Source organism: Onychostoma macrolepis, chromosome 12 (assembly GCF_012432095.1).
Source record: "Onychostoma macrolepis isolate SWU-2019 chromosome 12, ASM1243209v1, whole genome shotgun sequence".
Classification (NCBI taxonomy): Eukaryota; Metazoa; Chordata; class Actinopteri; order Cypriniformes; family Cyprinidae; genus Onychostoma; species Onychostoma macrolepis.
The window spans coordinates 802,501-816,677 of NC_081166.1; the positions used below are offsets into that span (position 1 = coordinate 802,501).

Genomic DNA, 14,177 nt, shown 5'->3' on the forward strand with positions numbered 1-14,177 from the left:
AAATAATAAAACAAAACAAAGCAAAATAAATAAATAACTTAGTGCTGCAGGCTTTATATAAACAAAGACTATATACACTACCAGTCAAAAGTTTTTGAACAGGTTTTGTGTTTTTTAAAGAATTCTCTTCTGCTCACCAAGCCTGCATTTATTTGATCCAAAATACAGCAAAAGCAGTAATATTGTGAAATATTTTTACTATTTTAAATAACTGCTTTCTATCTCAATATATTTTAAACTGTAATTTATTTCTGTGATTTTCAGCATCATTACTGCAGTCTTCAGTGTCACATGATCTTCAGAAATCATTCTAATATGCTGATTTGCTGCTTGAGAAACATTTATAATTATTATCAATGTTGAAAACAGTTGAGTACAGTTTTTCAGGTTTCTTCGATGAATAAAAAGATTCAAAGATCAGCATAAATCTGAAATAAAAAGCTTTTGTAAGATTATACACTATGCTTTAAATTGATCAAAAGTGATGATAAAGACATTTATTATGTTGCAAAATATTTCTAGCAACGTGTAACAACATGTAGCAGTATGTCTGTGATAATGACTAAAATTTCCTTATTCACACATTGCGAATCTTATGAATATTAATTACGTCGCGCTGACGTTTTCATAAATGTCCAGAAGCGTCCAGTCACCACACCTCATTAATATTCATTACGTTCAACAGAGTCGGCTGCGTTCATTCGCGACCTGAGTAGCGCCCGCCCACCAGCGTCAGGGTTTTAGCCAATCGGTGAAGCCCGCTTGACGCTCGCTACATGACGTAATTAATATTCATGAGGCTCGGACAGTAGAGGGCTCGTGAATGATGGGGGAGGGGCATAAGAGGGGAACTTCAGTTACAGCTGAGGGAGCGCAGAAAGTCCGCGATATTAAACCTGGACAGTAACAAACCCTACAGTATGGTGAGTACAGGCGATTCTTCTGTACAGTAATCTGACAGACAGATGGAATACAGGACGATGTACTTTATGATCATGTTTTATATCGATGAGAGGAGTTATGAACGGTGACAGCGGCTCTTATTGACACTGAAGCAGGTTTTTCTTCCTCAGTTTGTTTTGGGTTTGACTTTAAACTTCATCGGTTTACGAGAGAGAAAGGTTATTCTGACGAGTGAATGACTTTAAAATATCCTTCATTCAGTTATTGGTCATGATTTGTATCAGTGATTATCAGGAGGGTTAAAGGTCTTATGATGGCACTGACTGTTTACTATAAACAGCACAAACTTCTCTCTTCATTAGTTTAGCATTTAGCTAATCACTGTTGACATTAACTGTTAGATCAACCCTTGCTGATCAAACCATCGAGACCCCGATATAAAGCAAGAAACAGATTAACTAACATTATTTATTGGTTTAATGTATTTGTATATATTGGATCCCCACAGACCCATGTCTGTAATTACTGTAAATTAGTCTAATAATCGAGTCTCGTGTTTAATAGTGTTGGAGAAATAGCTGCATAATAGCAATGAGTTCAAGTCTTGGTTCATTCTCTGTAAACAGTTGATAAAGATGGCACACACACACATACACACACACATACACACACACACACACACACACACACATATATATATATATATATATATATATATATGACCCTGGACGTCTTAAGTGTAAATTTTCCGAAATTGAGATGTATACATCATCTGAAAGCTGAATAAATCATCTTTCCATTGATGTATGGTTTATGATCAGACAATATTTGTCTGAGATGCAACTATTTGAAAATCTGGAATCTGAGGGAGCAAAAAAATCTAAATATTGAGAAAATCACCTTTAAAGTTGTTCAAATGAAGTTCTTAGCAATGCATATTACTAATCAAAAATGAAGTTTTGATATATTTACGGTAAGAAATTTACAAAATATCTTCATGGAACATGATCTTTACTTAATATCCTAATGATTTTTGGCATAAAAGAAAAATTTATAATTTTGACCCATACAATGTATTTTTGGCTATTGCTACAAATATACCCCAGCGACTTAAGACTGGTTTTGTGGTCCAGGGTCACATATATATATATATATATATATATATATATATACTGTATATTAGATAAGGCTAAAGGTCCTTTATGTGCCTATAAAATAGTTGCACAAGTGCATTTTTCTTTCCCGTGTTGACATTTCCTGTTGAAACAGGAAGTTTATGTTAACTGGTCAAGGTCTGGTTGGTTAGTTTGGTCCAGTTAGGCTCTGCTGGTGGATGCTGTAAGTACACTATTTAATCCTAAAAAGCATTGTCTATTGTTGTTGTGTGTGAAATGGATATATTTCTCGGTCTGCTGCCTTTCACGTCACGCTCTCGTCATCATCATGCAGCTTCATCAGTGACATTTAACACTTACGGATCACGTGATTTGGCTCAAATTGCTTTGTCATCCCATGAGCAAAGATAGCAGATTTTAATTTGAGTATTTCCTGCACTATTTGAGCAACTGCCATCAAGATGAAGAGAGCGAAACAGTCTGGTTCGGAAAGTTAATCTAATTAATTTTCTCCATACGGCAACTGAAACGGTTAAAATGGACCTAATGTAAGCTACGAGCTTGTTAATCAATCAATGGCAGATGCTTTGTCAAAGCCATTAAGCAAATGTAGTAATTGTGACTTATTATATGATAATTTGGTCAATTTTTGTAAGAACCGCAAGATATAAATGCAGAATTGCAATGCTGAGAAGAAAAGTCAGAATTGTGAGGAAAACGTTGCAATTTCCTTTTTTTAATTTTATTTTTTGTTATAGAAACATAAAACAATTGTGAGACGTAAACTCAGAATTCAGACAGAAAATGTCAGAATCGTGAGATAAAATGTTTTTTTTACTATTATTAATTTATTCCATTGGAGAAGCTAAAGTGTGTCAAACAGTCCTGAAATACAGGAACTAGATGTTCAGTATCACTCAATATTCAAATAAAGGTGTGAGCGTTAGTTTAAATACAAGTTCAGTGCACATGCGTGTGATTTTTGTGAGGAATGCTTCATATTGTGTAGTGTACACTGCCTGCTGCTTAAAATTAAAAACAGTAAATTAATAAATTCCATGATAAACACTGTCATGTGACTTCATTGCATGTGATTGCAATGGCATCCAGTTATTATTTTCAATCAAATGATTGATTATAGCATTGATTTCAGTCGACATGCTGAAACACGACAGGAGTTGAGTCAGACATTTACTGTCTCTGGATCCTTCCAGTGACCCAGTGACCTCCAATCAGCTGCGTTTCACTGGGACGAATCACTGAATGAGGTTTGAGCCTTAATGAAGTCTGTTTGATTAGACAAAGTCGTTTCATATTTGCTGACACATTGGGCAGATAGTGGCGTTAGTGGATAAAGGCCTCTGTGATAATTACTGGCTGTTTATTATAGCGCTGATATCAGACCGCAGCAGAAAACCGCTTTAATCCGAGAGATCTGACCGTGATCTCACTCAAGACCTTCTGTTTCCGACCAAAGACAGCGGTAGAATACGCTCTCAATCCAAATACAGTTACTTTATGCATTTTTGGGTTATTGCATGCTGTTTGGAACTGCACTGGACTAGTTGTCTGTATGTTGACTATATGAATAGACTGATGAATTTGCAACTCATTTGCATTTGTTTAGTTCCCAAACTGGGGTTTATGAGGGGACGGGGAGGTTTGTGAGTTATAAAAAATTTTAATTAAAAAATAAATAAAGTTAAAATATTGTGGTTAAAGTCAATCAAACAAACAAATAAATAAATAAATAAATAACTTAAAAAAAAAAAATCTATGAATTAATGAATAAATCAATAAATAAGTTTTAAACAAAGTTTAAATAAATTTAAACTAAAAACAATCAAAATAAAACACTGACTAAAAAGGAATGAAATATGTTATTTTTCTTGCGTGTCACATCAAACAAATGTGAATATGTTGGTAAATTATTGACATTAACTTAAATCTCAAGGAGACGTCAAAAAAATATTTTGGCTCAAAATATGACAAAAAAGATATGAAATGTATGAAGATTTTTTTTTTTTTCAAATAAAAACATTTTAACATTGCTCATCCTCCTTCAGTAGTGTTTAAGGGAAGTCTATAAAATAAATAAACAAAATAAATTAACTGCCATCTAAAAATCGTGAATGTGTTAAATTATTGAAATATTACATTAATATCTCAAGGAGAGTTCAAGAAAATATTTTAGCTCAAAGGGGTTCGGATGACAAAGAAAGTTTGGTAATCCTTGCCGTTTAGTAAATAACATATTTTTAGAATAATGTCATTCCGTGTTTGTGAGAGTCTTCGTCTGTAATGTGAAATCTGGATTCTGGCTTTACCTGTCGCTCAGGTGTTCAGCTTCCCGTGAGAGCGCTTCTGTACTGCTCGGGTAATTCTAGCACACAGACTCGTGAGCTGAGCTGATGAAGATGTTAGTGGTGTTTGGCGTTGTTTAGACCTAGAGATTTTAGTTTTTGAATAAGTATTACATTTCACTGTGGGCCTCTATTTTCATCATAAAATGTAAAAGTCTGACGGTGGAGTCGTTCGGTGTGGGTGAAGCTCATGATGGTCAAACCCACATCCGCTGTTCCTCCAGTCTATAAACAAACTCTCTCTCACACACACACACACACACACACACACTCTGACACACACTCACACACATTTGTGCTCAGATTGAAGCATGATGACATCATTTCCTGTGCAGCCACTTGTTGTTGATGTTTTTGTCGTTGCTCCTCAGGGAGCGTCTCAAGGTTTCTCAGAGAAGAATCTGAGGTGAGCGAGAAAAAAAAGAAAAATAAACAGTATTTTTCCTGAGAAAATGACAGTAAAAAACGTCATTTTTAGATATTAAAATTTTATTTTTTACTTTTATGTTTTTTTTTAAATTTCATTTTAGTTAAGCTTTAATTTGTTGTGTTTTGGCATTTTTCAGGTTGTAAAAATTATTATACATAACAGCTAAAACCCTTAACTAAATAAAAATGAAATATGTTGCCGTGGTATATTTTTTATTATTTTTATATATATAATATAAATTTTTTATTTCAGTTAACAACTCTTTAAAATTTTGTAACCCTGCTCTACAATATACTTTAGAGTTAACTAGTTTATTGCATATCATTACAGTAATTATTAAATTAGGGGAAAATGTTTAAATCTAAAAATAATATAAACAAGAATTATTTCACAATGCAAAAGATCTTAAAATAGGCTTTATTTTCAGACGTGTTCTTGAAAGCCTTTGAGATTCACGTCTACGCTGCTTTTATCGAGTTCGTTTTGTGATCTATTAATATAATTGCATTATATCTGAAATGCACATGAATCAGGTGTGGCTTCCCGTAACCCGTAGTTCTCTGAAAACACTATTAATATGCGCTCTATTTATAGAGCCGTCATCAGAGCGGACGAAGCCTTTTGTGTGTGTTAAAGGTCTCTGTTGTGATTGATTCTCAGCTTAGACAAAAGCAGAAGTCCAGCCGTTTATATAAACACTGTGAGAGAGATGCAGTAATGAAGATTGTGTGATTGTTTACGCACCCTCGTTTGCGTGTGCTGTTGTTTTGTTGGTGGAACATTAAAGGAGACGTTCAGCACACATGATCTTCACATACAGTGACCAAAGACTCAGCCTCTAAAAATGATGAAAAAGCATCATCAAAGCATCATGAAAGTGTCTCAGCTCGGCTCATGGGCTGTAATTCAAGTCTATTTGAAGTCATACAATGCTTTGAGAGAGGAACAGACTCATGGAAAATGTTATTATTATTATTCTTTCACGAATACAAATGCACCTCAAGTATTGTGACAGGTTCGACATCAAATGATGTTTTTATAATTTATTTATGTATTTTTTGGGAACCAAGCATGTTGTACAAACCAGAGTCCATATAACTAAACAAGAAAAGGGAAAAAATGACAGAAAAACAAGTTTTAACTTTTAGATATTGTTTCCAGATACATTTTAATGTCATTTTTAAATTGTTCAGTCTTAGCCATTTTACTTATGACTATAACAAACAAATGTAATAATTAAAAAAGAAACTATAAATTTATCACCATCCAATGAGAAACACTTTAGCATCACATCAGCTTCTGCAAAATTTAATCTTAGCATCCTTTTGTTAATATGTATTTTTAATTGTCTCCCCCCAAAAACGTGTGCTTTAGGACTCTAATGGTATTGTGATGGTACTTTTATCAAATTTTCTGTCCTTTGTGGAGCTTGACAGACGTGAAAACTCTCTTTTTAACAACATACAAGAACACAACAATCATAATCATAACAATAATTTCAGAGGAAAGTGTCAGGAAAAGCATGCAGGAGCCGAGTGGATCTTTTCACGTCTTCTTCTCTCAGTTCACGTCCCTCTGCTGCAGGATTCTCCGATTTTTCGTGGGTTAATCGTCAGTGATTTGTGTTTTTTTGGTCATCTGAAGTAGGTCTGTTGTAGGCAGTGAACGCTTGGCAGCGCCGGGCACCGGGAGTGACCCGCAGCTGTCCGGATCTCTGTCCTCGTGTCCCAGCACAGGAACACAAGCACTCAAACTGGGCCGCGATGATCGCAGGCCAAACAGAAGAGCGGGAGAATCAGGAGATTCAGAGCAGGGCTGCAAATACACATTCGGATAAATGATTCATTTCAACTTTAGGCCTATTAAGCAAAAAATAAAAGACTCCACAATGACTAAACTCAAACTCACAACGGGACAAGTGCTGAGTTAGGATTGCAAGAAGTAATCAATGGACTCGATAAAAATCTATTCACTCGATAAAGATTATTGGAGCATGTTTTACAAGAAAATACTATTTCTGTTGCCATTTTTCCTTAGAAATACTTTTCATTTGGCACTTACATTGCATTGCAGCTATACATTTTTTCATTCACTTCATGCATTTTTTCCCTTCTTGCAATTAAAATGCATGACTTACATTTATCCATTTGCCAGATGCGTTTATCCAATGCAACGTGCATTACATTCAAGCCATACATTGGATCAGTTCATGCATTCCCTGGAAATCGAACCCGTGATCTTGCTGTTGCAAGCACCAATTCAATTGTTCGAGTAACAGAAACACCTGAAATACCTTTCATTACTGCCATCTACACTGAAAAAAATGGTGTAGGATTTACTTTGAAACTATTTTGACTCAAAAATTGTTAGTAAATTTTACAAATAATCAAGGAATGGCAAGTAGACACTTTTCTCCAAAGCAACTTTGTGTTCACACTAAATGTTTTTCCAGTTCATGCATTTTTTTCCGAACCCATGCATGACTTTCACTTACAGTCATGCATTTGGCAGACGCTTTAATCCAACGCCACTTGCATTGCATTGAAGCCATACATTTGATCGGTTCATGCTTTCCCTGCGAGTACTATGTTCAATTGTAGAAATTGCAAGTAAATTTCACAAATAATTACAACGAAACTGCAAGTAGCACATCAAATTAAACATGAAATTTAGAAGCAGAAATAGTATTGTATGAAATAGTATGATTGATTTTGGATCAATTACTGTAGTTCTTGCCGTCTTAACACAAACACTCATCTGCTTGTCGAGTCTGAGTTTAGTCATAATGGAGTCTTTTTCTCAAGACATCAGCCCTTGACCCAGAATATCTTGTGCTTGTATCAGAATATATTTTGAATGGCCTCATTCTGTGAAATCTGATCATAAATATGTTGCTGATCAAACGTAGGAGCATCTTCTCATCTCCTCACAGCAGATCCCAGTATCACCCATCAGCGCTTATATAACAGCAGCTCCTGCAGGATTTAACGTCCTACTGAATCTGCTGACCCGAGGACCGATGGGATGATTTATGCACTTAATAACATTGTATACTCAAGTTTAAATGAATAGTTCACCCAAAAAAAAGGTGATATTTTGAAAGTCAGTGGGGTCCAACCAGTATATTTTGTCCCTTGTATGAATGAGAATCATTATGGATGGATTGCATGATTGCTGTAAGTCAAAGCTTGTGTTAATAAAACATCACATTATTTGCAGGTGCATCGTATGCATGAACAGGGAAGATGTCCTGATAGAGTGTGTGTGTGTGGACGCATGTTGACTGAAGGTGTGTGTGTTTTGGAGCTGATCCTTATTATATTTGATCGTCTCGTGTTGTTCTGTTCTCTTCGCTGGAACTTGGACCTCTTCGCTTCGTTCTGCCTGTAGAACCAATTTAACCGTGTCCAGTGTGACCCATTTACAGGACCTGAGAGAGACACGCACGGCACGCTGTAGCCTACTTACACTAGCCTATATATACCAGCACAGCACACTCATTCAAAACTTTGCTGTGGAAGTGTGTGTGAAGAGAGATGATGATGTGTTTAATCTGTGTTTGTATTCATCACCGTCATTCTGAGTGTTTGGAATTCATATTTGCTCGAGCGGCGCTGTTAGTATTTGAATGCAAGTGATATGCACACTGTAGTCTAAATTGGCAGGTTTTGGGTTTGTCTGACCTGTTTCTTAGCGCTTGTTCACATACAGTGTGTTCTTATAGTAATGTCTAGACCTCGTGCCGTGATGAACTCAGATGATCTGGGCTCGATCTCAGATTTTCCACGTCGAGCTATTTGTGATGCTCGTATGTCCCCGAGGCTCGATCGCACAGATCTGTGGCCCAGAATACTTTACAAGAAGTAAAATTAGTAGCAGCTCGTCTAAAAACTGAAGCAGATGAGACTCCCGTTCACACCTGCTATTAACATCTGTCTCCGCTGATCTGATCGCAAGCGAACAGCGTTAAATACCCAGATCACAGGGAACGAGCTCCGAATGTTGTGGCAGGTTACAAACAGCAACATTAAAGAAACGTTTGTTCTGAGATCTGTTATTCAGGGAGTGTTTTTCCTGAAACGTTTCAGTTGAACATTCGACTAACATTTTTAAATGTTGCAACATTTGAAACAACGTTTGAAACATTTAAAAAGTAACAGTCTCATAATTGCAAAATGATACAATGGAATGTTCCCGCTAACAAGAAAAAAACGTTTCTTTTTGTGCTTCAGCTAATGATGTATTCGGTTACATCATTAGTCAAGTGACATTTTATTTCTGTAGTGCTTTGTATAATACAGATTATCAGAAAATTCAATTTCAGCTGTACAGAAGCCAATAGTGTCATTATTCAGGTTCAGATTTTGTTCTCATTCCGCAGTGTCAGTGCAGTTAAATTGATAATACTGAACATTAATTGTATATTAATTGTAAAAAAATATTTAATTGCATTTATTATTTGTCAAAAAAACATTTGTTATAATAGTAACAGATATTTAAAAAAAATTAAAAATGTATTTTACTTACAATTTCCAATCGATAAAATATTTTATGCTGTATTATATTAAATGTAAAAATTATTTTAAAATATTAAAAAATATTTTTTACTTACCATCTCCACACAATAATATATTTCACATCTATGGCATATCTAGAAAAATGTGTATCTGTTATTAAGATTTGATTAATTTAATAGAAACCGTGAGAATCTTGGTTCTTAGCTTGGTTTTGTCTTGTTTTCATCATTTTTAGTCGTCTTGAGGCCCTCTAGTGGACGTCGCAGGCCTAGTTGAGAACCACTGAATCATTACAGTGTGTATGTGGCCAAAAAGAGATGAAACTGCGTGTGAGTCGTGTTGTGTTTAATAGGTCTGTACGGTCTGGTCTAGTGTTGTCAGTATTTGATTGTGGAGTATTCCTGTAACACGCCGTACATCAGTACTGATGGAAAAGGGAAGAAACTGAAGGACAGGGAAGGAGGCACAGACAGAGGGTTCGAGAATGAGCGCTGATCTCTCCGGGATGGAGACTGAGCTACATTTTACACGCGAAGAGAAATGAGTTTCCCTCAGGGACACACACACACACACACACACACGCTGAGACAGAGCGAGACTGAAGTACTTCAGCTAGTGCAAGTGAAGCGACTGACGGACACACAGCTGCATCAGTGACACAGAACCCAACGACATGCAGGATTTAACATCAGGTATGTGACTAACAGAACCGTGTGTGTGTGTGTGTGTGTGTGTGTGTGTGTGTGTCACTGTTTGACAGGCATTAAGAGACCACGAGTACAATCTTAAAACCATTCTATGCCTAAAGAGACTTTCATTGCTCCGAGACTCCGAGTGGAGTATCAACTTCTCCTAATATTCTCCACGAGGAATAACACGGACCTGAATGAGTCTATAGCTGTTGCACAGGAAGAGTTGGCTAACAGGGAACATTCTCACAACGTTTTTTTAACAGTTATATAAATGTTAGGACAAAACGTTTATGGAATGTTCTTCTAACTTTATTAATATTTGATATGCACTCTCATCATGTCTAGAAAAATTTCTTGGAACATCTTGATGTTATTTGCACTTGTTGAACGTTCTCTTAATGTTGAAAAAATGCTCTTAGAACAACATTCTCCAAATGTCCTTATTTGTACTTGAACGTTCTAAGAAATGTTTTTGTAACCTTTAACTAATAACAAAAAACCTTTAATGTTCTTAGAATATTGAAAATTAACATTCAGATAATATTATATTTTGGGTGAAAATAGAATGTTGTAAAAATGTTTTTGTAACCTTTAAATCATGACGAGAAACATTTTAGAAACATTTCAAAACAATGTTCCCACAACATTTTCATAACCAAATTTTTTTTGGCCCTGAGCTATTGGGATCTGTGACTTTTAATTGCAGAGATACAGAGAAGCAAGAGACTTAAAGGCCAACATTCACACCTCGTTTGGCTTCCGTAATGTGATGAACTTCCATGTTATTCTGTACAGAAACAACATCAACTGGAATTAAGGAAGTAAATGAGTTTGTTTTATGTCATGTGACTTTAAGCAAAGCCCTCACATTGTTCTCGGTTTAATCTCATTGTTGTCTTGGACAAAATGTCAGATTTGTCAGAGGGAAGTGGTAGGAGGCAGTAAACGCTGAAGGCTTTTTCACTGGAGTCACGCAGCTGTTTTCTTCTGAACACAGAGCTTTCAGTGTCTCAGAACAATGAAACGACGCCGTCCTGCCGCATGATGTTTAGATGAAAACACTGAAGGAGATCGGTGTAGTTCTGTGTATTCATTATTGTGACTGGTTCATTAGTCAGGGCTCAATATTAACGCTTGTCCGGGACAAGCAGCCTGTTTAAAACATCAGTAACAAAAAATTACTAGAAAAGCACAGAAACTTTGCTGAGAATGTTTCAGATTTTATTAGATTCAGCATAAATGTGACCCTGGACCACAAATCCAGTCATAAGGGTCAATTTTGTGAAATTGAGATTTATACATCATCTGAAAGCTGAATAAATGAGCTTTCCATTGATGTATGGTTTGTTAGGATCTGAAAATTGTTAGGATTGAAAATCTGGAATCTGAGGGTGCAAAAAAATCTAAATATTGAGAAAATCACCTTTAAAGTTGTTCAAATGAAGTTCTTAGCAATGCATATTACTAATCAAAAATTAAGTTCTGATATATTTACGGTAGGAAATGTACAAAATATCTTCATGGAACATGATCTTAATATCCTAATGATTTTTGGCATAAAAGAAAAATGGATAATTTTGACCCATACAATATATTGTTGGCTATTGCTACAAATATACCCCAGCGACTTAAAGGAACACTCCACTTTTTTTTGGAAATAGGCTCATTCTCCAACTCCCCCAGAGTTAATAAGTTGAGTTTTACCGTTGTGGAATCCATTCAGCCGATCTCCGGGTCTGGCGATAGCACTTTTAGCATAGCTTAGCATAGATCATTGAATCCGATTAGACCAGTAGCATCGCGTTCAAAAATGACCAAAGAGTTTCGATATTTGTCCTATTTAAAACTTGACTCTTCTGTAGTTATATCGTGTACTAAGACCGGCGGAAAATGAGAAGTTGCGATTTTCTAGGCTGATATGATTAGGAACTATACTCTCATTCCGGCGTAATAATCAAGGAACTTTGCTGCCGTACCATGGCGCAGTGATATGACACAGCGCCTGAAAGTAGTCCCTAGCTAGGTACCTAGTTATAATATAGCTGGGGACTACTTTCAGGCGCTACGTCATATCACTGCGCCATGGTACGGCAGCAAAGTTCCTTGATTATTATTAAGTGCTATCGCCAGACCCGGAGATCGGCTGAATGGATTCCACAACGGTAAAACTCAACTTATTAACTCGGGGAGTTGGAGAATGAGCCTATTTCCAAAAAAAGTGGAGTGTTCCTTTAAGACTGGTTTTGTGCTCCAGGGTCATAAATGTTGACTGATAATGTCAACACATCAGTGATTCGTTACTTAATGATTCAGCATTTTTGAATGAATTGGGTGAGTCAATGATTCAGTGAGCCATTCATAAATTTAAAAAATGTAAGTAAGAGTTGATAAAACACTGATGGGAATTTTGCTTCAGGATAAATTACATTTAGACCACAAAAGCAACCGGTCAAGCAACTTTTTTAATTAGTCAAGTGAATGACCGATTTACTAAGATTTAAAGGCAGGGCAGGTGATTTGGTTCACAAACATGTTTTGTTCTGCTGGTTGAAAGTCTCTTCACATCCTGATAGCAATCCCTAAGTTAAATGCTGTATCATCTGTGAAAGGTGTAGGACCATAAAATGTTCGTCCAATCACATCTCTCGGTCCGAGGGCTAAGATAGGCTGTGCTGTCTGTCAACGTATGTATTTGCATACCTCTGCACACCCTGTTCAGCAGATCCGACAGCGTCTGACCGTCTGGTTATCCTCTGTTCTATCTGTGTGTGGTCATGTGTTCTGGAGGAGGCGTGGCTTTGGAGAGTGATTTGTTGGGAGGGTGGAATCTTATGCTTTTTAAAAGCTAGCTTGCTATTGATAGCCTCTCCCAAATTGCCTACCCTACCTTTAATGATTCAGCATATTTGAATGAATCGGGTGAGTCAATGACTATGTTTACATGGACATCAGTATGCTAATTATTTACCTTATTCTGAAAAAGACAATATTATGATTAAGGTGTTTACATGAGTTGCTTTTAGAATATTCCTTTCATGTTCCTGCTTTACACGTTATAGTGCATAGATCGATTAATGGCACGTCATTACCACCAGAATTTCATGTAGAAACATAGTTCGTCTTCATTATGATGCCATATACAGTTTTGAGTGTTTCATTTTTAATTCTACGAAAGCTTCAAGACGTGCAGTTAATTATTTGTAATGCTATACGTGCAAACAGACGATAGCGTTGTTGAAGCCATGCTCATCCACTCATGTGTGTATTCTGTCGTAAAATGCGGTGAAAAGTCCTACACGATGGTAATAGTGTGATTACGGTTTGTACATGTCTATACTGCACTTAAATCGGAATACAACACATGTCTTAATTCGATTTGTGTTCACTTCGATTATGACTTTAGCCGGATTAAGGTAATCAAAAATCTGTTTACGTGGTAGATTCTCATTCAGAGTATTGTTTTGATAGAATTCTGATGGGAATATTGCTTCAGAATAAATTACATTTACACCGCAAAAAATAAAAAAATTTAATAATTCCAGACAAGTAACTTTTTTACTTTGACAAGTGAATGACCTATTTAGCACATGTGAAGGCTTAATGTTGAGCCCTGCATTAGTGCACATGCTTGACCTTAACTTTCTCCACCTCTGAAATGACTCTCTAGGCCGGGCAGGCTGTTGGTTAAATGCCAAATGTCTAATTTCTGCTTCACTAAAAGAAATCGTAATCAGTATCAACAGCCCAACTGGCTCAGACTAAAATGGACTAATGACTAAACGAATGAGTTTGGGCCGGATCTGCCCGTCTGTCTTTGTAAGAAGCATTTGAAACTTGTTTAACCTGTTTGAAAACAGTCATTTCTGTCATGGCAACTCTCAGAGAGTTTAGCATGGTAATATACTTGATAATGATAATGTGTTCAAGATCAATAGATCTGCTACGCAAGTACTGAGACTTACTAAGACTTGCCAATACATCCACAGACATGGAAATACTGCTGCTGCACATATAACATATGAAATAACTCCAGTATATGTGAAATACCCTGAAGCAGATCTATACAGGTGGAGCTGGGGAGGTGGAGGGTTTCTCAAGCCTGTTACGCAGCAAGCTCATTAGCTGCTGATGTGAAAAGAAACCAATCAGCTGCGCCA

General features: G+C 36.3%; 2 protein-coding genes across 3 annotated transcripts in view; one reads left to right on the forward strand and one right to left on the reverse strand.

Moving 5' to 3' along the window:
* Nucleotides 1-839: 839 nt before the first annotated feature.
* Nucleotides 840-14,177, forward strand: part of lzts2b (leucine zipper, putative tumor suppressor 2b) — a 28,947-nt gene continuing 15,609 nt past the window's right edge. Inside the window, exon 1 of one of the 2 annotated variants that reach the window (XM_058794681.1) lies at nt 840-923. The gene's annotated coding sequence lies outside the window, so the exon portion shown is untranslated. Of the gene's footprint in view, nt 924-9,529; nt 10,021-14,177 lie in introns of those variants that run through there. The other variant, XM_058794682.1, reaches the window with a different exon arrangement.
* pdzd7b (PDZ domain containing 7b) overlaps nt 943-14,177 on the reverse strand; it is a 49,834-nt gene continuing 36,599 nt past the window's right edge. Inside the window, exon 17 of the mRNA XM_058794673.1 lies at nt 943-6,626. The gene's annotated coding sequence lies outside the window, so the exon portion shown is untranslated. The remainder of the gene's footprint in view (nt 6,627-14,177) is intronic.